Here is a 25809-nt window from a genome sequence, read left to right as displayed (position 1 = left end):
AGGTGGATCCCTGGGTACTACAAGTGGTATCTCAGGGATTCAAGCTGGAATTCGAGACGTCTCCCCCTCGCCGTTACCTCAAATCAGCCTTGCCAGCTACTCCACCGGACAGGGAGGTGGTGCTGGCAGCAATTCACAAGCTGTTCCTCCAGCAGGTGATAATAAAAGTTCCCCTCCTTCAACAGGGATGGGGTTACTATTCCACAATGTTTGTGGTACCGAAACCAGACGGTTCGGTGAGACCCATTCTAAATTTAAAATCCTTGAACACTTATATAAGAAGGTTCAAGTTCAAAATGGAATCGCTCAGGGCGGTTATTGCAAGCCTGGAAGAAGGGGATTACATGGTATCACTGGGCATCAAGGATGCGCACCTGCATGTCCCCATTTACCCACCTCACCAGGTGTACCTCCGGTTTGTGGTACAAGACTGCCATTACCAATTCCAGACGTTGCCGTTTGGTCTGTCCACGGCACCGAGGGTATTTACCAAGGTAATGGCCGAAATGTTGATACTCCTTCGAAAGAAGGGAGTTCTCATTATCCCATACTTGGACGATCTCCTTATAAAGGCGAGGTCCAGGGAGCAGTTGTTGGTCGGAGTAGCACTATCTCAGGAAGTGCTACAACAGCACGGCTGGATTCTGAATATTCCAAAGTCGCAGCTGGTTCCTACGACGCGTCTGCTGTTCCTGGGTATGATTCTGGACACAGAACAGAAGAAGGTGTTTCTCCCGGAGGAGAAGGCCAAGGAGTTGTCATCTCTGGTCAGAGACCTCCTGAAACCAAAACAGGTGTCGGTGCATCACTGCACGTGAGTCCTGGGAAAGATGGTAGCTTCTTACGAGGCAATTCCATTCGGCAGGTTCCATGCAAGGATCTTTCAGTGGGATCTGTTTGACAAGTGGTCCGGATCGCATCTTCAGATGCATCGGCTGATCACCCTGTCCCCGAGTGGCCAGGGTGTCTCTGCTGTGGTGGCTGCAGAGTGCTCATCTTCTAGAGGGCCGCAGATTCGGCATTCAGGACTGGGTCCTGGTAACCACGGATGCAAGCCTCCGAGGTTGGGGGGCAGTCACGCAGGGAAGAAACTTCCAAGGACAATGGTCGAGTCAGGAGGCTTCCCTACACATAAATATTCTGGAACTAAGGGCCATTTACAATGCCCTAAGTCAGGCAAGACCCCTGCTTCAAAACTAGCCGGTGCTCATTCAGTCAGACAACATCACGGCGGTCGCCCATGTAAACCGACAGGGCGGCACAAGAAGCAGGATGGCGATGGCAGAAGCCACAAGGATTCTCCGATGGGCGGAAAATCACGTGATAGCACTGTCAGCAGTGTTCATTCCGGGAGTGGACAACTGGGAAGCAGACTTCCTCAGCAGGCATGACCTCCACCCGGGAGAGTGGGGACTTCATCCAGAAGTCTTCTAACTGATTGTAAACCGTTGGGAACGGCCACAGGTGGACATGATGGCGTCCCGCCTAAACAAAAAGCTAAAAAGATATTGCGCCAAGTCAAGGGACCCTCAGGCGATAGCTGTGGACGCTCTAGTGATACCGTGGGTGTACCAGTCGGTTTATGTGTTCCCTCCTCTTCCTTTCATACCAAAGGTGCTGAGGATAATAAGAAAAAGAGGAGTAAGAACTATACTCATCGTTCCGGATTGGCCAAGAAGGACTTGGTACCCGGAACTACAAGAAATGATCTCAGAGGACCCTTGGCCTCTGCCTCTCAGACAGGACCTGCTACAGCAGGGGCCCTGTCTGTTCCAAGACTTACCGCGGCTGCGTTTGACGGCATGGCGGTTGAACGCCGGATCCTGATGGAAAAGGGCATTCCGGTTGAAGTCATTCCTACGCTGATAAAGGCTAGGAAAGAGGTGACAGCAAAACATTATCACCGCATATGGCGAAAATATGTTGCTTGGTGTGAGGCTATGAAGGCCCCCACAGAAGAATTTCAGCTGGGTCGATTTCTGCACTTCCTACAGTCAGGAGTGACTATGGGCCTAAAATTGGGATCCATTAAAGTCCAGATTTCGGCCCTGTCTATTTTCTTTCAAAAAGAACTGGCTTCACTGCCTGAAGTTCAGACGTTTGTTAAGGGAGTGCTGCATATTCAGCCCCCTTTTGTGCCCCCAGTGGCACCTTGGGATCTCAACGTGGTGTTGGATTTCCTAAAATCATATTGGTTTGAGCCACTTCAGACCGTGGAATTAAAATATCTCACGTGGAAAGTGGTCATGCTTTTGGCCTTGGCTTTGGCTAGGCGGGTGTCAGAATTGGCGGCTTTGTCCTGTAAAAGCCCCTATCTGATCTTCCATATGGACAGAGCAGAATTGAGGACGCGTCCCCAATTCCTCCCTAAGGTGGTATCAGCGTTTCACTTGAACCAACCTATTGTGGTGCCGGCGGCTACTCAGGACTTGGAGGCTTCCAAGTTGCTGGACGTAGTCCGGGCCCTGAAAATCTATGTTTCCAGGACGGCTAGAGTCAGAAAGACTGACTCGCTGTTTATCCTGCATGCATCCAACAAGTTGGGTGCTCCTGCTTCTAAGCAGACTATTGCTCGCTGGATCTGCTCCACGATTCAACTTGCACATTCTGCGGCTGGACTGCCGCATCCTAAATCAGTCAAAGCCCATTCCACGAGGAAGGTGGGCTCTTCTTGGGCGGCTGCCCGAGGGGTCTCGGCTTTACAACTTTGCCGAGCTGCTACCTGGTCGGGATCAAACATGTTTGCAAAATTCTACAAGTTTGATACCCTGGCTGAGGAGAACCTTGAGTTTGCTCATTCGGTGCTGCAGAGTCATCCGCACTCTCCCGCCCGTTTGGGAGCTTTGGTATAATCCCCATGGTCCTTACGGAGTTCCCAGCATCCACTAGGACGTCAGAGAAAATAAGATTTTACTCACCGGTAAATCTATTTCTCGTAGTCCGTAGTGGATGCTGGGCGCCCATCCCAAGTGCGGATTGTCTGCAATACTTGTATATAGTTATTGCCTAAATAAAGGGTTATTGTTATGAGCCATCTGTTCGTGAGGCTCAGTTGTTATTCATACTGTTAACTGGGTATAGTATCACGAGTTGTACGGTGTGATTGGTGTGGCTGGTATGAGTCTTACCCGGGATTCCAAATCCTTTCCTTATTGTGTCAGCTCTTTCCGGGCACAGTTTCCCTAACTGAGGTCTGGAGGAGGGGCATAGAGGGAAGAGCCAGTGCACACCAGTAGATCTAATTCTTTCTTAGAGTGCCCAGTCTCCTGCGGAGCCCGTCTATTCCCCATGGTCCTTACGAAGTTCCCAGCATCCACTACGGACTACGAGAAATAGATTTACCGGTGAGTAAAATCTTATTTTTTATTTTTATATTTTCTTTACAGGCGGACTACGGGTGCAAGCGGGCCGTTAATGTCCGGGCATGCTGGCACTTGTGGTTCTCCAAGTGCCGGCATTCTGGGGCAGGCTTGCTGGGACCTGTAGGCTGTAAAGAACAATATTAGTATGTCATGAACCCCTCACTCACCGCCACCAGGGGTGCGGGGCATAGCACTGGGCTTGTTGTTGCTCAGGAGGGGGGACCCCATTTACATTTTTGGGGTCCCCACTTTCTGAGGAATTCCAGCCCTGGGCTGACTGGTTTGGGGGGATGTTTAATGTTATTGCAGGGGGGACCCCATACTGAGTGTCTCCCCTGCTATGGCATTATCCCTCCTGGCTGGTTCAGCCTAGTGCTGCTTTTGCTTAAATAAGGGGAACCCTATGCTGTTTTTTTTTTTTTTTTTTTGGGGGGGGGGTTGTTGTGGGGTGTTTTTTTTTTGGGGGGGAGGGGCACCGCTGCAATCAGCCAGTGCCTCACCAGTCACTGACCACACCGAACGTCACTGGTAATCTGAGGCAAAATCATCCCAAAGCCCTGTATCCCCTCACCAATCAACTCTTACCTCTGGGAGAGACTCACCTGTGCTGCACTCCCCAGTACCCAGACCCGAACACCGCACAGCAGACCCCACCATAAGAGGCTGGCGCAGGGCACGGGAATCCTGGCCAGCAGAGCTGCTGCCATGTCCCATAACTGCCTGCAACAGAGCTGGACCAGGAAGAGTGGGTGCACACTACCGCCGCACAGTCCCTGCGTGTGAGAGGCTCCTATCACTCTGAGGCTGCACCTACACCGCCTACAGCTTGCTGCCCTTTTTGGACAAGATGGCTCATATCCCTGCCAGGCACTAAGTGGAGTATTCTTGGGGCCCCTCCGATCCATGGGGCCCGGTACAGGTGTCCCCTTTCACCCCCCCTGTCGCCGGCCTTTCCTTTCATACTTACGTTTAAACCAGAGTTTTGACTGAATAAAATATATGAAAAATACTGATAATTTGTTTGAAATATCTTCTTTGCATTATTCTAATAATTTTTATAGCCCAAACTCTGGAGTAAAAAGTCTATGGCAGGTGAGGCAGTGCCTCACCTGTGTATCCTTTCCACACATCTCTAATCAAAACTCACCAGATTTCCAGGAGTTTATAATGCTGCACCTGTGTATAATGCCCAAATGTACCCTTTGGCTCATATATTGCATGTAAATCTGGCTCTGGGGTTAGCCAGTGCCTCCTGAGACATTTAGCTCACCGCACATCCCTGACCAACAATACTTAACCAAGTAACAATGCAGGAAAACAAAGCACTGGCGGGCGCCCAGCATCCTCTACGGTCTACGAGAAAAAGATTTACCGGTAGGTAATTAAAATCCTATTTTCTCTTACGTCCTAGAGGATGCTGCAGTTCCATTTAGTACTATGGGGATGTACCAAAGCTCCCAGTACGGGAGGGAGAGTGCTAAGGTTCCTGAAGAACCGATTGACCAAACTTAAGGTCCACAGCGGCCAAAGTATCAAACTTGTAGAACTTAGCAAACGTGTTTGACCCTGACCAAGTAGCTGCTCGGCAAAGCTGTAAAGCCGAGACACCCCGGGCAACCGCCCAGGAAGAACCCACATTACGAGTAGAGTGGGCCTGAACAGATCTTGGAAATGGCAAATGTGCCGTAGAATAAGCCTGCTGGATAGTAAGCCTGTTTCAGCGAGAAATTGTCAACCTAGAAGCAGGACACCAAATCTTGTTGGGATCATAAAGGACAAATAGTGCATCCGACTTCCTGTGACGAGACATTCTCTTTACATAGAGTCCACAACATCCAAGGACTTTGAGGTTAAGTGAGGTGTCAGTAGCCACTGGCACCACAATAGATTGGTTGATATGAAATGCAGACACAACCTTTGGAAGAAAGTGCTGACGCTTTCTGAGCTCAGCTCTATCCTTATGGAAAATCAAGTAGGGACTCTTGTGCGACAATGCCCCCAAATCTGACACACGCCTAGCAGATACCAATGCCAACAGTGTGACTGCCTTCCAAATAAGTAACTTTAGGTCCACCTCTTGCAAAGTTTCGAATCAATCTGATTGCAGGAACTGCAGCACCACATTAAGATCCCAAGTTGCCATAGGAGAAACAAAGGGTTGTTGTATGTGCAGAACCCCTTTCAAGAATGTCTGAACCTCAGGGAGAGCAGCCAATTGTTTCTGGAAGAAAATGGACAAGGCCGAAATCTGGACTTTTATGGAGCCCAAACGTAGGCCCACATCCACACCAGCTTGCTGAAAGAGGAGAACCCATCCCAGTTGAAACTCCACCGCAGGAAACTTCTTGGATTCACACCAAGACACATACTTTTTCCAAATCCGATGATAATGCTTAGATGTTACCCCTTTCCTAGCCTGGATCAGAGTAGGAATGACCTTGTTCGGAATGTCCTTCCGAGCTAAGATCAGGCGATCAACCTACATGCCGTCAAACGTAGCCGTGGTAAGTCTTGATAAGCAAACGGCCCCTGTTGTAGAAGGTCCTCGCACAGAGGAAGAGGCCTCGGATCTTCCAGCAGTTAGTCCAGAAGATCCTTGCACCAAACCCTTCTTGGTCAGTCAGAAGCAATAAGGATCGCCTGAACGCTTGTTCTTTTTATGAGATTGAGAATCCTTGGGTTGAGTGGAAGTGGAGGGAACACATACACTGACTGGACCACGGAGATACTAGGACATCCACCACCACTGCTTGTGGGTCTCTCGACCTGAAACAGTACCTCCGAAGCTTCTTGTTGAGGCGGGAGGCCATCATGTCTATCTGATGCACACCCCATCAGCCTGTTACCTCTGCAAACACCTCCGGGTGGAAGCCCCACTCTCCTGGATGGAGATCGTGTCTGCTGAGGAAGTCCACTTCCCAGCTGTCCACTCCCGGAATGAAGATCACTGACAGCGCCACCGCATGCCTTTCTGCCCAGAGGAGGATTCTTGTTACCTCTGACACTGTAGCTCTGCTCTTCGTTCCGCCTTGTTGGTTTATGTAGGCCACCGTCGTTACATTGCCCGACTGCACCTGAATGGCCTGATCTTGTAGAAGATGTGCCGCCTGTCGAAGTCCATTGTACACGGCTCTTAGCTCCAGAATGTTTATCGGAAGGATGGATTCCAGACTTGACCACTTTCCTTGACAGTTTTCCCCTTGGGTGACTGCTCCCCAACCTCTGAGACTTGCATCCGTGGTTAGAAGGATCCAATTCTGAATCCCGAACCTGCGGCCCTTGAGTAGGTGAGAAGTTTGCAGCCACCAGAGAAGGGAAATTCTTAGAGATGTGCACCGGACATTTTTCGGGTTTTGTGTTTTGGTTTTGGATTTGGTTCCGCGGCCGTGTTTTGGATTCGGACGCATTTTGGCAAAACCTCCATGAAAATTTTTTGTCGGATTCGGGTGTGTTTTGATTCGGGTGTTTTTTTTTCAAAAAACCCTCAAAAACAGCTTAAATCATAGAATTTGGGGGTAATTTTGATCCTATAGTATTATTAACCTCAATAACCACAATTTCCACTCATTTCCAGTCTATTATGAACACCTCACACCTCACAATACTATTTTTAGTCCTAAAATTTCCACCGAGGTCGCTGGATGACTAAGCAAAGCGACCCAAGAGGGCAGCACAAACACCTGGCCCATCTAGGAGTGGCACTTCAGTGTCAGACAGGATGGCACTTAAAAATATTGTCCCCAAACAGCACATGATGCAAAGAAAAGAGAAAAAGAGGTGCACTGTGGTCGCTAGACGGCTAAGCTAAGCGACACAAACACCTCAATATCACTGGAATTATTCGTTCTAATCAATGGTATTATTGGTCCAAATCACTGGAAGAAAATGACAAAATCACTGGAATTATTTGTTCTAATCAATGGTATTATTGGTCCAAATCACTGGAAGAAAACGACAAAATCACTGGAATTATTCGTTCTAATCAATGGTATTATTGGTCCAAATCACTGGAATTATTTGTTCTAATCAATGGTATTATTGGTCCAAATCACTGGAAGAAAATGACAAAATCACTGGAATTATTCGTTCTAATCAATGGTCTTCTTGGTCCAAATCACTGGAAGAAAATGACAAAATACTGAAATTATTCGTTCTAATCAATGGTATTATTGGTCCAAATCACTGGAAGAAAATGGAATGGATGGATACTTGCAGTGACACAGAGTTGCAAGATACAGCAATGGCCTACTGTACACAACTATATACTGTTGGGTCACCAAAATGCTGCACTGTAATACTATATATACTGCTCACAAAAATGCCGCACAGATATGGAATGGATACTTGCAGTGACACAGAGCTGCAAGATACAGCAATGGCCTACTGTATTGTACTACTATAATTATTATATAGATGACAGATATAAAGTTACATTGTGGGGGAATCCAGTATACGTTCTGTCACCAGGTACCAGTGAATGGCCACATCATGTATATAGGTGACAGATATAAAGTTACATTGTGGGGGAATCCAGTATACGTTCTGTCACCAGGTACCAGCAGTGTCAGACTGGGGCATGTAGGGCCCACCGGGGGAATGCAGTGGTAGGAGCCCATGTTAGGGGTGTGGCCAGTCTGCACCTCATTGGTTTGACTAACCATTAGAGAGTGCAACGTCTGGGCCCCTTCATAAATATATACAGTAAATTCAGCTGCTGCATGCATGATAATGTACCAGATTAATAACAGCAATGCACTGTAGAAAATACACCATACACCAGTATAAGGTAACATATGTATAATGTATAATTCAAGAAAACAGTCTGGAACCTGAGTCTTAGAGCAGGAGATGGGCCCCCAGGTAGTGGGGCCCACCGGTGGTTTCCCCTGTACCCCTGTGGGCCAGTCCAAGCCTGGGTACCAGTGAATGACCACATCATGTATATAGGTGACAGATATAAAGTTACATTGTGAGGGAATCCAGTATATGTTCTGTCACCAGGTACCAGTGAATGACCACATCATGTATATAGGTGACAGATATAAAGTTACATTGTGGGGGAATCCAGTATACGTTCTGTCACCAGGTACCAGTGAATAACCACATCATGTATATAGGTGACAGATATAAAGTTACATTGTGGGGGGAATCCAGTATACGTTCTGTCACCAGGTACCAGTGAATGACCACATCATGTATATAGGTGACAGATATAATGTTGCATTCTGGGGGAATCCAGTATACGTTCTCTTACCAGGTACCAGTGAATGACCACATCATGTATATAGGTGACAGATATAACGTTACATTGTGGGGGAATCCAGTATACATACTGTCACCAGGTACCAGTGAATGGCCACATCATGTATATAGGTGAAAGATATAACGTTACATTGTGGGGGAATCCAGTATACGTTCTGTCACCAGGTACCAGTGAATGACCACATCATGTATATAGGTGACAGGTATAAAGTTACATTGTGGGGGAATCCAGTATACGTTCTGTCACCAGGTATTAGTGAATGACCACATCATGTATATAGGTGACAGATATAAAGTTACATTGTGGGGGAATCCAGTATACGTTCTGTCACCAGGTACCAGTGAATGACCACATCATGTATATAGGTGACAGATATAATGTTACATTGTGGGGGAATCCAGTATAAGTTCTGTCACCAGGTACCAGTGAATGACCACATCATGTATATAGGTGACAGATATAACGTTACATTGTGGGGGAATCCAGTATACATACTGTCACCAGGTACCAGTGAATGGCCACATCATGTATATAGGTGACAGATATAAAGTTACATTGTGGGGGAAACCAGTATACGTTCTGTCACCAGGTACCAGTGAAGGGCCACATCATATACTTATACTGGTGGTCCCCAGTCCCCACAATGCAGCACACTGATCAGATATTTGAAGCACACTGAGCACAGATATGGAGCGTTTTCAGGCAGAGAACGTAGATATTTTCAGCACACTGAGCACAGATTATTTGCAGCACACTGAGCACAGATATTTGCAGCACACTGAGCACAGATTACGGAGGTTTTCAGGGAGAGAACGCTGCCACGTCCTCTCCGTTCAATCTCCAATGCACAAGTGAAAATGGCGGCGACGCGCGGCTCCTTATATAGAATACGAATCTCGCAAGAATCCGACAGCGGGATGATGACGTTCGGGCGCATTCTGGTTAACCGAGCAAGGCGGGAAGATCCGAGGCTGCCTCGGAACCGTGTAAAATGGGTGAAGTTCGGGGGGGTTCGGATCCCGAGGAACTGAACCCGCTCATCTCTAGAAATTCTGGCTTTCGGCGACAGGCGTATCCGCCGATGCATGTGAAGATATGATCCTGACCCCTTGTCCAGTAGATCCAGCTGGAAGAACCGTGCATGGAATCTTTCGTACTGCAGAGCCTTGTAGGAGGCTACCATCTTTCCCAGAAGGCGAATGCACTGATGAACCGATACCCTGGCTGGCTTCAAGACATCCCAGACCATTTATTGGATCACCAATGCTTTCTCCACTGGTAGAAACACCCTCTGCACTTCCGTGTCGAGTATTATCCCTAGGAAGGGCAGTCTGCTTGTCGGCTCCAAATGGAAGGTTCAGGATCCACCCATGATCCTGGAGTAGTTGAGTTGAGAGAGCAACATTCTGCAACAGCCTCTCCCTGGAAGATGCTTTTATCAGAAGATTGTCCAGAGATGGAATTATGTTCACTCCCTGCATGCGGAGGAGGCGCATCTTCTCTGCCACTACCTTGGTGAACACCCTCAGTGCTGTGGAGAGGCCAAATGGCAATGTCTGGAACTGACAGTGACAGTCCTGCAGCTCAAATTTTGTGTTTTTGGAACACAGGAGGGGGATAGTTAATAAATCGAGAAATCATAGTGTATCAAGACATGTATTTAATTGTGAGCAAGGGGGGTTAAAAAATCTAAAAGTGAAGGCAATTGAACAGGTTAAAGTAACTGCTAGGGGGGGACGACAGATATCGGGAATTATGTAAGAAAGAGGCCTTTTGGATCTTCAGGTTAGGTACGATGGTACCCTCTGGTCTAAATGACTCAATAGAGTTAAACAATATTTAGGGGGACTGTGTCCACTATATTTTGGGCTCTGGATGGTGGTCGATATTCTATTATGAAGGAATGATTATGATTAGTAAGTCTGGCTTGGGTCCTTATTGGGGATTAAGTGTGAGTCCAATTTCTAGTATACGGAATATTTTTACGTGTGCAGGTTATTGAGTTCATGTAGGGTCATCTCCATAAATAAACAAAAAAAAATTTTTTTGGGAGGGAGAGATTATCTAGATTAATTTAATGTAATATAATATGTTTGAACTATATGAAAAATTCTACTCTGTTTGTTATAGGGTATGTTTTTTTTTATTTCAATTCATTGAGGAATAAATTCACAGTGTTCAGTATAGAATAAAATAGAAGTATAATAGATTATTAGATATATTAAACAAATAATCAAATAAAGAAATAATAGATAATGAATAAATAAAACACTTTAGAGAATGGATGATATTTCATGTGTATCAGCTGTTATAAGAAATTTTCCCAACTAATTATTAATGACTAGAAATTATGGTAGTAATGTATTATAAAGTCTATGTTCTTAAAAGATGTCAATTTTAAATGTTCCACCTGATGTGCACATACTGATGACTATAGACCTTGAGGATGAAAGGGTTAATGCACAGGTTATAATGGTGATTACTGCTCTCTATGTGGATATAAGCAGTGGATTTGGAAAGAGGGAGATATACTTCTGAGGAAACGGCCAAAGTCACAGCCGAGAAACGCGTTAAGTGTGACCCCTATCTACGTGGATGCAATTATCCTGAAAGCAGCCTGTATTACTCCCAGTGTCAGCAAAAGTTCTGTGCGATCCAACAAGCTGCTGACCGTTCATCGGCGGCCAGCGGAGCCATTCAACCATTGGCCGGAAGATCATCCTTCACCCCCAGCTACAGCCGATATATCATCTTCTCCAGCAGGAGATCCCCAGCGCCGGTGCTAGTGGCAAAACCGCTGAGCGCTGTGTGGGATAAGAACGGGTGATTGGCGAAAGGTGTAACAGCAGAACGGCACTGGTGAGCAAAAAGTTCAAAACTGACACGGCTGCAGTGGACACATAATAACTGTGAATCCCAGTACACTCTCAATGACTATTATCCACTTGCATTAATTCTATTATAACGGGGACGCCCGTTAGTTCATACAACTGATATTAGCGGTTACTCTATGGAGACTTTTAAGACTGTCAGTCAATTGATTCTATCTCTCTAATTCCAGCACATTTAACAACAGAGACATTGGCCAATATTTACTAAAAAATTGAGTTTGTCCGATTTGTGTTTTTTTTTCTAAGTCCCAACACGGGAATTCACTAAGCACAAATCTCGGCAGTGTTTGGACTATTCGTAATGGTTTGAATGACAAAGTTCAGAAATACGAATGAATAGACCATCGGTCAAACGTGGCTGTTATTTCATACAACACGGGTATTCACTATTCATTCGTATTTGGATGTTAGTCTCTGAGTGCTCAAGTGCGGGTGTATTTTTTTGCGATTCGTTTAAAAAAGCAGCAAAAAAATAGACCTGCTTTTTCCAGGCGAGTTTGGATAATCATGCACGGATCTGTGAGATCTGTGCATGGTTATCTATGGGAAAGGGTCTGTTTACTGTAAAAATGATGGGAACTTTGCGGTCAGCAGTTGAGGTTACTCGCGGTCAACTGCTGACCGCAAAGTTCCCATCATTGGATACAATGGTGCACCTATGCGCTACATTGTATCTTCACTGCACAGCCTCATTGACACTACAGGAGGTCACAGCCAATCAGGAGGGTGCCACAACGTGGCGCTCCCTGATTGGCTGAAGGGACCCTCTTTGGCAGGAGTCAGGGGGGGTCCCGGCAGACAGGGAAAGGGGTCCCATGTGTAAACATGGGACCCCTTTCAGTGCGTGGATCGGGTATGCGGTTTGTTTTTTGCCAAGTACGTGGATTATAAAAAAAGGACACGACACACTGGATTTAGGTGAGTATAATTTTATTTTCAGGTACACTGGAATTGACGTCGAGACGTGGGCCGAGTCATCATCTGAACATAGGTAAGTATGTGTGTGTCGGAATGTATGTAATAAAGTTGTACTTTCAAGGTGTGTGTGTGTGTCCTGTTTTTATTTGGGTATTTTTTTTTCAGAAGAACTATAGGTACCAGCGGGCCCGTTTAACCCCCGCATGCTGGTACTTGTGGTTCTCCAAGTACCAGCTTGCGGGGGAGGCTTGCAGGGACTTGTAGTTCTTGTGCAAAAAACAATATTCTTTTATTTTACACTTGGCTATCAGCCCCCCATCCGCAGCCTATGGATGGGGGGGACAGCCTCGGGCTTCACCCCTGGCCCTTGGGTGGCTGGAGGGGGGGACCCCTTGATTTAAAGGGTCCCCATTCCTCCAGGGTACCCCGGCCAGGGGTGACTAGTTAGTGATTTAATGCCAGGGCCGCAGGGACCTATATAAAAGTGTCCCCCAGCTGTGGCATTATCTCTCTGACTAGTGGAGCCCGGTGCTGGTTAAAAAAATATGGGGGACCCCTACGCTTTTTGTCCCCCGTATTTTTTGCACCAGGACCAGGCGCAGAGCCTGGTGCTGGTTGTTCAAATATGGGGGAACCCCTGTCAATTTTTCCCCATATTTTTTCAACCAGGACCGGTTCAAAGAGCCCGAGGCTGGTTTGGCTTAAGAGGGGGGACCCCACGCAATTTTTTTTCATAATTTGTAACACTTTAAACACCTTTTAAAGGTACACAATGAAGCCCTGCACGGATCTCACAGATCCGGCCGGGATTCCTTGTGTTTTGTCAGGCAGTGTTTTACTCATCACTCCCGTAAAACACTGCCTGACATTACGAATCACATCGACATCGGGAAAAACGAATGTGGAAAACTCGGCAGCTTAGTAAATGACCGTATCAGGATTCAAAAAGTTGCAGTAAAATGCACCCGATACCATTCGAGATCAAACACCCTTAAAAACGGCTAAAACACGAATATTAGTAAATATACCCCATTGTCCATTTATTACATCAAAACGCTGCCTGAGTGAGAGGATCTGAGCAGTTTTGATCATCTGTGCTAATTTAACCCTTTTAGCTATGATTGGGCTATGGAGCTTTTAGAGAATCCCTAGTATACTGCCTATATCAGTGTGATATTGATTATATACAAATGTGCGTTGTGGAGGAAATTGTATGCATATGGGCCCTCATTCCGAGTTGTTCGCTCGTTCTTTTTCATCGCATCGCAGTGAAAATCCGCTTAGTACGCATGCGCAAAGTTCGCACTGCGACTGCGCCAAGTAAATTTACTATGAAGAAAGTATTTTTACTCACGGCTTTTTCTTCGCTCCGGCGATCGTAATGTGATTGACAGGAAATGGGTGTTACTGGGCGGAAACACGGCGTTTCAGGGGCGTGTGGCTGAAAACGCTACCGTTTCCGGAAAAAACGCAGGAGTGGCCGGGGAAACGGTGGGAGTGCCTGGGCGAACGCTGGGTGTGTTTGTGACGTCAACCAGGAACGACAAGCACTGAAATGATCGCACAGGCAGAGTAAGTCTGGAGCTACTCAGAAACTGCTAACTCGTTTGTAATCGCAATATTGCGCGTACGTCGGTCGCAATTTTAAGAAGCTAAGATTCACTCCCAGTAGGCGGCGGCTTAGCGTGTGTAACTCTGCTACATTCGCCTTGCGAGCGAACAACTCGGAATGAGGGCCATGATCCATTGTTTTACTAAGAAGCAATTGTAGGTGTCAGGGAAACTACTGTGTCAGTTGTGCAGAGCATTATTTAATGACAGCAGGAGATTTCCAGTAAGGTATATAAGTAAACTGTATTAATAGGTGTTATAATAGTTTTATGTTATCTGTATGGTGGTTTTAATATATTTTAATAAAAGCCTATATTTTGGACAGCGCTTTTTCTATTTTTTGTGTGATTTTTCTGATATTGGGAATCAACAACCCATTAACTTGAGAGCTGCAGTCCTAAATAGAGGCAGGGAAAATTGATTAATTCTAAAGATCATTTGGAAGTTGGGACAGCTGATACACATTTAGCCCAGCGCTTTTTCTTTGTAGTTTTGAACAAATTTTAGATAAGCCAGGTGAGGCAGCCAGATCGGAATGTGAAGGTGCGCATCCTTGATATCCAGGGATACTAGGAATTCCCCCTCCTCCAGACCTGAGATCACCGCTCTCAGAGACTCCATCTTGAATTTGAACACCTTCAAGTAGGGGCTCAATGACTTTAGGTTCAATATCGGCCTTACCGAACCAACCAGTTTCGGTACCACAAACAGGTTTGAGTAATAACCCTTGTGTTTTAGGTGAGGTGGAACCGGAACAATGACATTGGTTTGTACCAATTTTTGAATGGCTTCCTGTAGGATAGCACTTCTGTCAGCGAAGCTGGTAAGCCTGATTTGAAGAATCTGCGAGGTGGGAGTTCTTGAAATTCCAGTCTGTAGCCCTGGGTAACAATATCTTTTACCCAGAGGTCTAGGCATGATGACGCCCAGATTTGACTGAAATCTTTTAGTCTCGCTCCCACCTTCCCGATCTCCAGGCTGGGAGGTCCACCGTCATGTTGAAGATTTTGAGGAAGCAGAACCTGGTTTCTGTTCCTGGGAACCTGTTTGGTGCAGGTTTCTGGACTTTCCCCAACATCCTCAAAAGAAGGTGGGGGGACCTTTGGATTTTTAAAATTTTGCGGTCTGAAAGGACTGCAGTGTAGGCGTAGGATAATATTTCCTAGCCGGTGGTGCTGCTGAGGGAAGAAATGTTGACTTACCCGCAGTCGCCGTGGAAATCCACACATCCAATGCGTCCCCAAACAAGGCCTGACCTGTGAAGGGTAGGTTCTCCACACTTTTCTTGGATTCTGTGTCTGCAGTCCATTGGCGTAGCCAGAGTCCTCTGCGTGCCGAGACTGCCATGGAAGTAGCCCTTGCATTAAGTATGCCAAGGTCCTTTATGGCTTCCACCATGAAACCTGCAGAATCCTGTATGTGACGCAAAAACAATTCAATGTCACTCCTATCCATAGTATCTAAGTCCTCTAGTAATGTGCCTGACCACTTTACTATGGCTTTAGAAATCCATGCACAAGCAATAGTGGGCCTTAAAGCCACACTTGTAGGAGTGTATAGTGATTTGAGCATAGTCTCAATCTTGCGGCCAGCCGGCTCTTTTAAGGCGGTTGAACCAGGGGCAGGTAAAACCACCTTTTTTGACAACCTAGATACAGAAGCATCTACTATAGGTGGGTTCTTCCACTTTTTTCTGTCCTCTTCAATGAAAGGGAAAGCAATGAGAACTCTTTTAGGGATCTGGAATTTTTTCTCTGGGTTTTCCCAGGATTTTTAAAACAAGGAGTTTAGCTCCTTAGAAGCAGGGAAGGTAAGCGAGGATTTCGTATTTACGGTAAAATAAGATTCCTCTTCCTGCTCAGGTACCTTCTCAGTAATATGCAAACATCCCTAATGGCTTCAATCATTAGTTGCACCCCTTTAGCAAGGGATGCATCTCCCCCCTGCATATCCCCATCACCGTCCCCTGTATCAGTCGCTATCAGTGTCAGCTTGCATTATCTGGGCAAGTGAACGTTTTTTTGTGGGCATGTAGAAGGGGTCTTAGACGAACTTGTGGGGGCTGAGTATGACAACCCCTCCACAGATTTTCTCAAAATCTGCGTCTCTGTCTCAGTATGTGACATCCTTGTTAAAATCTGGGATATCATTCCCCTTAAAGAATCCACCCATGGGGGTTCGGATTCAGAAGGCTGGGAAAGTACACTGCAGTCCTGAGTTCATGGAATAGACTCTTCTGGAGAAGGTAAACACTCTGCAGCACAGGACACAGAGTCCTTATACATGGTGATGTGGGATATGCACACTTACACACACACACACACACACACACACACACACACACACACACACACACACACACGAAAATGTCAGACATAGTTTCCCCCAGAGCACCTTCAGAGAGTCACAGTGTAAAAGGAGCCAGCCACACTGCGCCTCTGTAGGCTGTTATTATGATAAAAGCCCGGCACTGACTAGCTAACCTTAATAGTCTAGTTAGTACTATTATCGGGTTCAGTATGGTATGCCGGCGGTCGGGCTCCCAGCGACCAGCATACCGGTGCCGGGAGCCCGACCGCCAGTTTACCGACAGTGTGGCGAGCGCAAATGAGCGCCTTGCAGGCTCGCTGCGCTCACCGCGCTGCGGGCACGGTGGATTCTCCCTCCAGGGGGGTCGTGGACCCCCACGAGGGAGAATAAGTGTCAGTATGATGGCTGTCGGGATTCCGGCGCCGGTATACTGTACGCCGGGATCCCGTCAGTCGGCATACTGAAGACCACCCCTATTATCACACTCCCCCCTGTCTATAACACCCTGGTACCGCAGAGGTATCCTGGAGTTATTTGGAGGGCAGTGCTCACTGTCAGCGTTCCTGTTCCTATGTCTCTGCAGGGAGAAAATGGCGCTGGTGAGTGCTCGATCCGCTCTGAGAGGAAGCCCCGCCCCCTGTAATGGCGTGCGGCTTCCCGCACTTATTCTTTATACTGGCCTGAGGATTTTGTTTCTTAACTGCGGGATTAGCCCCTGTTAACGATGTGACCAGTGTAGGGTTAACGCACTGGCTCAGGACTCCCCTCCAGCGTCTACATGTGTGATGTTGCTGAGCCTCCAGGAGCACAGCCTGTCAGAGCTGCGCTCCAACCCTTGTGCCGCCATACCCGCCGGCGACCCGCTAACTGGGCCGCTGGTGCTGTACTCACCACCTTCTAGCTTCTGGCTTTTTTAGGGGATGGCAGCCGTGCTGCGGGAGTGAGCGGTCGCCCCGTGGGCTTGCGATCAGCACCCTCGGGAGCTCAGTGTCCTGTCAGTGGGGAGTAGGAACCAACTTCCTGAAGAGTCAATGGTTCTCTACTCAGGGCCGGTTCGAGCCCTCTCTGCGCCCCGGGCAGAAAATGGGGGCGTGGCTTAATACAGGGGTGTGGTCAGTTACGCCCCCTGTACAGTAGTAGCGCCGCTTAAATGCTGAGCGGTGCACGATGACGTCTCATCGCGCACCGCACAGCAAAAGGTCCTCTCCACGAAGGGAAACTAGACGCGTAGCGTGTAGTTCCCTTCGTGGAGAGGACCTTTGCTGTGCGGTGCGCGATGACGTCATTGCGTACCGCTCATCAAAGGTCCTCTCCACAAAGGGAAACTAGAGGCGTAGCGTCTAGTTCCCTTCACAGAGGACACAGCCGCACAGCCGGGGGACACAGCGGGCAGCGGAGGGCACAGCAGTGGCGGATCTTGCCATGGTGTGGCGCCCTCTGGATGGCGCCAGCGCCCTCGGGAAGGCAGCACCCCGGGCAAAAGTCCTGCTTGCCCGTGGCAAGATCCGCTACTGTCTATACTCCACTAAGTTCCATGAAGCAGAGAGGCTGTTGCCTGTAACCTAACTAACTCAGAAAACAACAAAACTAAGAAAACTCCTAGGAGCTTCCCTAGCTGTGATCGGCTACTCCGGGAACATTTTCTAAACTGAGTCTGGTAGGAGGGGCATAGAGGGAGGAGCCAGCCAACACTATTAAACTCTTAAAGTGCCCATGGCTCCTAGTGGACCTGTCTATACCCCATGTTACTAAATGGAACCCCAGCATCTTCCAGGACGTAAGTGAAAGGATAGTAATCCTAGCAAATGGTGAGGAAAGCTACAGTGCTGCGCTATCATTACTTACCCAATGGGATTGTGAATTACACACAGAAGTGATGGTGGTTTATGGGAGTTATTCCTGTTTTGAACAGTTTGTTGTCAGTTACGGCCATGATCATTTGCATATTTCTAGGATGGGACAGTTTAAAGGTCAACAGGTAAAATAACTGTTTCTAATAGTTTTTCGCCAAAAGGTTGAGCGGTAGGGCAAAGTAATGCCGGGTACACACTACAACGATGCGTATCGCGGCCGATAGGACGAGATGTTGGTTGGCCTTACACACTGAATGATATAGCACACAATACATTGTTTATGGCCGCATTCAGCTGTATACTGTTGGGCATCGGGTCGCCCACTGGCCATGACGTCAGCGGGCGGGAGTCCGTACACTTAGAAGATGTGCGCAATATGTCGGTCTGAACCGCTGGATCAGACGACATATTGTCTAATGTGTACCTATTCTTACAAAACTACAGTAAAAGACACCCAATAAGCAATGGAAATAAGGTAATTAATTTATGAACAAAGGGGGGGATGTATCAAACCTTCTAAAGAAGTCAAGCGTAGTACTTGCCTGTAGCTTCTAGCTACGATTTATCAATTATGTTCTATTAATTAATAGCAATAAGCTGAATAGTTGCTATGGGCAACCTCTCCATCTATCTTGATTAGAAGGCATCTCCCAGACCTTAACGGCTTTAAGTGACCAATATCACATTTGACAGAGATGTGTCTCCCCCTGCTGTCTGCCATGGTATGCTCACACATATGGTATGCTCACACAGTAATCATCTTGGCCAATTCTATTAGTTATGGACTGGTGATAATGCAGTAAGATCTCTTGGCCTGGTCATTCCTTACTTTGTAGTGGTTAACTAGATATTTAGCTTTTCCATGTTAGCATGTTAGGGAGCAGTACACTGAGGTTTATCATGACCTGTAGCAAGTACTGCACACATCTAGCTCTACCATGCTTGCTAAAATGTACATATCTAGCTTTACAGTGACAGGGCACAGGTAGCTCTACCACGGTTGGTGAAACCTGGACTTACAACTCTTTCATAACATTTATGCTTAGCCTCAGTGTGGTACTTCAGTGGGCATAGAGGGGCTTCAGAGATGCATTAACCTCAGACACAACAAATCTAGTGGTACTTAACATTAATATCTGCCCATGCATTGTTGAATAGGTTTAAGTGGGTGGTATTCAGTTTGCCGGCTGTTGGGATCCCGCTGCTCAGAATACCGGTGCTGGAATCCCGCCACCCGGCATACCGACAACTATTCTCCCTCTTGGGGGTACACGACCCCCGTGGAGGGAGAATAAATAGCGTGGCGCGCGTAGCACGTCAACGTGCCCGCTGCGTGGCGAGCACAGCGAGCCGGCAAGGGGCTCATTTGCGCTCGCCCCGCTGCCGGCATGTCGGTGGTCGGAATCCCAGCGCCGGTATGCTGGGCGCCAGGATCCCGACCGCTGGCATAACATACTACACCCGGTTTAAGTAGGTAACAAATGAATGAGTGTGATTTTGAAGGGCAGGTAAAATGGAGACTATATGAATAGCAACTCCTGGGGAAATACACATCACTGGATTGCTTTATTAAACAGTGGCAGCTTGCAAAAGCCACCTTTAAACCACTTAACGACATGTTTAAGCACAAAATGTAAAAGGGCAACGCTTTCAATAGCAAAATATGGGGGGTTTTGCTATTACAAGAATTGCCCTCTTAAAGGGATCCCCCCTGCAGCCTAACCCTATCACTTCATAGCCTCCAACATTTTACACATAAAAATCAGTACAAATTCGGAAAAGGGGCGTGGCCACGAGTAAAGGGCCTTTTCCTATACTTTCAATGGAAGATTGGAGAGCCAAAAATCGGTAGGCCATAAAAAAAGGTACTGTACCTGCCAAAAAGGTACAGTTGGAGTGTATGTCACTTCCAGGTGGTACCTAAACCGTTATCCGTTCAGATGGTCGACCATGTTATGGACGACAGTCATTAGGTCGACCACTATTGGTCGACATTGGCATGGTCGACATGGACGACACATGAAAATGGTCGACGCCTGAAAGGTCGACACATGAAAAGGTCGACATGAGTTTTTTAACTTTTTTTTTTCTTTTGGGGAACATTTCCATACTTTACGATCCACGTGGACTACGATTGGAACGGTAATCTGTGCCGAGCGAAGCGAAGGCACCATGCCCGAAGCATGGCGAGCGAAGCGAGCTATGCGAGGGGACATGGTACACTAATTGGGGTTCCCAGTAACTTTACGCAAAAAACGACACCAAAAAACCTCATGTCGACCTTTTCATGTGTCGACCATTTTCATGTGTCGACCATGTGTCCATGTGGACCATGTCAATGTCGACCAATAGTGGTCAACCTAATGACTGTCGACCATAACATGGTCGACCATTCATACCGGAACCACCTAAACCTTACCCCTCATCCTGCAGCCTAACCCTATCACTCTCCTCCCGCAGTCTAAACCTAACTTACACCCCCACCGCTCACCCCTCCCTGCGGCTTACCACTGATACCTCCCAGCAGACCTCAATTGGGACACTGGGTCCTGGTGCCGGCATTGCGATCCAAGTCAGGATGCCGGCGCCGGCATTCCGAGCAGTATTGGGATTCTGGTGTCTGCATTCTGACTGCCGGGATGTCAAAAGCCGGTATCCTGAACAGATCCCCTTTTAAACTTTGGTCTAAACACACCAGAAAACATCAGCTTGCAGCAAACTGATATGGAACCAATTTAAAGTGGCAGGGTTCTTCCATATATATAGAGATGCAATTTATTATAAGGGGCTTCCTTTTTACCACCCAACTGCATACAGCTTTACTTAGCTTATAGGGGTAATTCAGATCTGATCGCTAGGCAGCGATTTTTGCTGTCCTGCGATCAGATAGTCGCCGCCTACAGGGTGAGTGTATTTTCGCTGTGCAGTCTATGGGGGTAATTCAGAGTTGATCGCAGCAGCAAACTTGTTAGCAGTTGGGCAAAACCATGGGGGTCATTCCGAGATGATCGTAGCTGTGCTAAATTTAGCACAGCTACGATCATTCAAACTGACATGCGGAGGGACGCCCAGCACAGGGCTATCCAGCTCCGCATGTCAGTGCCGCCCCCCCCCCCCCCCCCTCCGCCCGCAGAAGTGCAAAGGCATCGCACAGCTCCCGACCAGCGCAGCTTTAGCGTGCTGGCCGGGAGCTACTCATCGCTCCCTGGCCCGCGTCGGCTGCGTGACGTCACGCAGCCGCTGCGGCCCGCCCCCCGTTCGCCTGCGTTGGCTGGACCGCACCCACGAAACGGCGGCCAAACGCTGCCGTTCTGCTCCCCCCCCTGCCCAGCGACCGCCTCTGCCTGTCAATCAGGCAGAGGCGATCGTAAGCGGCCTTGACGGCCTTCTGGCATGCGCCGGCGCACTGAGCTACGCTCGTTACGCGCGCCACGCAATCTATTCTCCCTCCAAGGGGGGACGTGGACCCCCAAGAGGGAGAAAAAGTGTCGGTATGCTGGCTGTCGGATTCCGGCATCGGTATACTGTGCGCCGGGATCCCGACAGCCGACAACATGAAGACCACCCGTTATATCTGCCCCCCCTGAAGTGCACATGGTTTTGCCCAACTGCTAACTAATTTGCTGCTGCGATCAACTCTGAATTACCCCTTGTAGATGTGGATGTAGAAACAGAAGAATCTGTAATATTGACGCACTTACTAGAACTATTATTAAAATATAACCTTTATTCGATATTCATTAAATGAGAGTTGTATTATGAATGATTGATCCAGACTACAGCGAAACATAGAATTAAAAAATGACAAGGACTAACATATATGTGAATTAAAGAAATGAGAACATGTGAATAAAGATTTAAAAAGTGTGTCCACGTGTGTGTTTCAACATGAGATCTTATCAGGTAGCTGTGTGGGCATATGTATTGCCAATATCTGTGATTTTTATTATCCCAAATGATCTATCCCCACTGAGACTCTATTTAAATACCTATTCCTAGATCACAAGTCGCTGGGAAAGGATCCCCATTTATCGGAGAGATTCCTTCTATTGCGGTTTGTCTAGGATAAAAATTATTATAGTCCTGACATTAGAGTGATGTTTCCTCAATTTAAACTGATAAAGTTGTTTTTAAGGATATTTGTAAGGAATAAGGCAGTTCCTGTTTTCAAATCTCACAGCCCACATTTATGTCAATATTTGGCCAATATTCGGTCAGGCTGGAAATGTCAACAATGTATATTGCTTTCATTAGGGGTGTACCAACCCCAATTTTATTAGAAAGCCACCTGTCTATCAGCACAAATTTTCTTCTAGTGCGAATAATTCAAATCAATTTCACTAGAAAGTAAGTTTGCATATACCAGAACATCAAAACATCACTTGCATTACTCACACTGTTGAAGGAGATAATCCTTATTTATCTTACAGTGTGATTAAACTACCATATAAGGATATAATAATCCTATTCTTTATATGTATATACATAGTAGTAGATGAAAATTATGGTCCTAAAATTAGAGTGATGTTTCCTCACTTTGAGCTGATAGATAGGAATATGGCAGTTCCCGTTTTCAAGTCTCACAGCCCACAATTATATCTATATTTGGCCAATATTCCGTCGGGCTGGGAGTATCAACACTGTGTATTGCTTTCATTAGAGGTATGCCAACCCCAATTTTATTAGAAAGCCAGCTGTCTATCATCACAGAACATCACTTGCATTACTCACACTGTTAAAGGAAGTGACCCTTATTTATCTTACAGTGTGATTGAACTACCATATAGAGATATGATGATCCTATTTTTATATATATATATATATATATATATATATATATATATATATATATAGTAGTAGTAGTCTAGATTCAGTGGTTAGTAATATAGATAGAATCATTCATTTGATGGCAACATATGCCCTCCCACTAATATAAATGAGGAGAATTTAATTTAACTGTGTCCATGTGTGTGTATATAAAATATATGAATGTTAAAGAATGTATATGATTGTAAAAAGCTGCTTCCACTTATGAGAGAGACTTGGCTTTACAATTAGTGAATGGATGAGAAGGCATACAATGATCATCATATGTTAATAGTGCCAGTGGATAGTGGAGAGACCATTGATATATATCCACTGACACAGGAGGAAGAAACACTCACACGAGCCCACTCACATTAGATTGATCTATCAGAGCCTGACTGGATTCTATGTAATATCTATCCAGCAGAGCCTGACTGGATTCTAGGCTAAATATTAAAAACGGATGAATGTGTATGCCATAATACCTTTGGATGGAACATATACAATATATAATGAGCAAATGGCATGACTGATAGCAGTAATGTGCTCTATAGGTCATAATACACTAGAATAATATCAGCTATCTAAGTATATGTGAAAGTTACAATGTCTGCACCACAGAAGAGTTACAGATCAATCATAAACAGTGTGATGTGAGCAGTTTCATGTTCTAGTGGAATGTCATACATTGTAACAAGCACAACTGGTAATATATGAGAACCAGGAAATAGTAACATACTTCACAGGCATATTTAACTCAGCACATTGTAACAATTTCACTGGCAACATTTATAAGCCAGCTAGTAGCTGAAGTGGTTAAAAATTATATAAGCCATCAGTGAGACAGCACAGTCTAATTTATATGCTATAATAAAGTCGGTATTTGATTGACTCTATGTAATGTTCTTATCCATTCACCATTAATGCATCTTTTTGATAGATTAGATTCATTTCTTTATATATGACTATATTCAATATGCATAGATTTGAATTGTCGAGCCATATAATTTAAATTAAATTTACTCATTTACATTAGTGGGAGGGCATATGTTGCCATCAAATGAATGATTCTATCTATATTACTAACCACTGAATCTAGACTACTACTATATATATATATATATATATATATATATATATAAAGTAGTATCATCATATCTCTATATGGTAGTTCAATCACACTGTAAGATAAATAAGGATCACTTCCTTTAACAGTGTGAGTAATGCAAGTGATGTTCTGTGATGATAGACAGCTGGCTTTCTAATAAAATTGGGGTTGGCATACCTCTAATGAAAGCAATACACAGTGTTGATACTCCCAGCCCGACGGAATATTGGCCAAATATAGATATAATTGTGGGCTGTGAGACTTGAAAACGGGAACTGCCATATTCCTATCTATCAGCTCAAAGTGAGGAAACATCACTCTAATTTTAGGACCATAATTTTCATCTACTACTATGTATATACATATAAAGAATAGGATTATTATATCCTTATATGGTAGTTTAATCACACTGTAAGATAAATAAGGATTATCTCCTTCAACAGTGTGAGTAATGCAAGTGATGTTTTGATGTTCTGGTATATGCAAACTTACTTTCTAGTGAAATTGATTTGAATTATTCGAACTAGAAGAAAATTTGTGCTGATAGACAGGTGGCTTTCTAATAAAATTGGGGGTGGTACACCCCTAATGAAAGCAATATACATTGTTGACATTTCCAGCCTGACGGAATATTGGGCAAATATCAACATAAATGTGGGCTGTGAGATTTGAAAACAGGAACTGCCTTATTCCTTACAAATATCCTTAAAAACAACTGTATCAGTTTAAATTGAGGAAACATCACTCTAATGTCAGGACTATAATAATTTTTATCCTAGACAAACCGCAATAGAAGGAATCTCTCCGATAAATGGGGATTCTTTCCCAGCGACTTGTGATCTAGGAATACGTATTTAAATAGAGTCTCAGTGGGGATAGATCATTTGGGATAATAAAAATCACAGATATTGGCAATACATATGCCCACACAGCTACCTGATAAGATCTCATGTTAAAACACACACGTGGACACACTTTTTAAATCTTTATTCACATTTTCTCATTTCTTTAATTCACATATATGTTAGTCCTTGTCATTTTTTAATTCTATGTTTCGCTGTAGTCTGGATCAATCATTCATAATACAACTCTCATTTAATGAATATCGAATAAAGGTTATATTTTAATAATAGTTCTAGTAAGTGCGTCAATATTACAGATTCTTCTGTTTCTTTTTTCTCTCCAAAACTCAATGAATGCATACTGTAGTTGACAGCACCCCCTGTAAATATGGATATTATCCACTATTTGGAAAAGAGGGGTTTTCTCCCAATGGATGTGTGGTGATGAATCTCACACATCTATAAAATCTTGATATTGTATTGAGTGTGCAGATACCAAATCTAGATGTGGATGTAGTCATGATGCTGCAATCGTGTAGCACTGTCAGGAAAAAGCAGAAAATGCGCACCAGGCTGAATAACGCCCTGTGCACAGTCAGTTTTAGCGTCGGGTTTTTTTTTTTTTTTTTCATTGCAGTCATTAAGATTTTTGCAAACTATTATTTTAAGTAAGACAATGAAGAACTAGTAAGACTGGATTTTATTTTATTCACACCAAAGCACGAAGTGTGTGCCCTTGTTGTTATAGCACCATGGTCTGTGTGTTCGCACAGCAGTAGGCAGAGTGAGACTGTCAGTCATCCACCTAGGTGTTGTTTACGCTCAAGATTTTACACTCGCAAGTC

The 25809-nt window shown here is 45.6% G+C and overlaps 1 protein-coding gene across 1 annotated transcript in view; it reads right to left on the bottom strand.

Annotated features, from left to right (window-relative positions):
* FBXO48 (F-box protein 48) overlaps window positions 1-18286 on the bottom strand; it is a 30337-nt gene extending 12051 nt beyond the window's left edge. The window contains exon 1 of the mRNA XM_063919397.1: window positions 18201-18286. The gene's annotated coding sequence lies outside the window, so the exon portion shown is untranslated. The remainder of the gene's footprint in view (window positions 1-18200) is intronic.
* Between the last annotated feature and the right edge of the window lie 7523 nt (window positions 18287-25809).

The sequence above is a fragment of the Pseudophryne corroboree genome, chromosome 4 (genome assembly GCF_028390025.1).
Source record: "Pseudophryne corroboree isolate aPseCor3 chromosome 4, aPseCor3.hap2, whole genome shotgun sequence".
NCBI classification, from domain to species: Eukaryota; Metazoa; Chordata; class Amphibia; order Anura; family Myobatrachidae; genus Pseudophryne; species Pseudophryne corroboree.
This window is presented reverse-complemented; position numbering and strand designations above follow the sequence as displayed.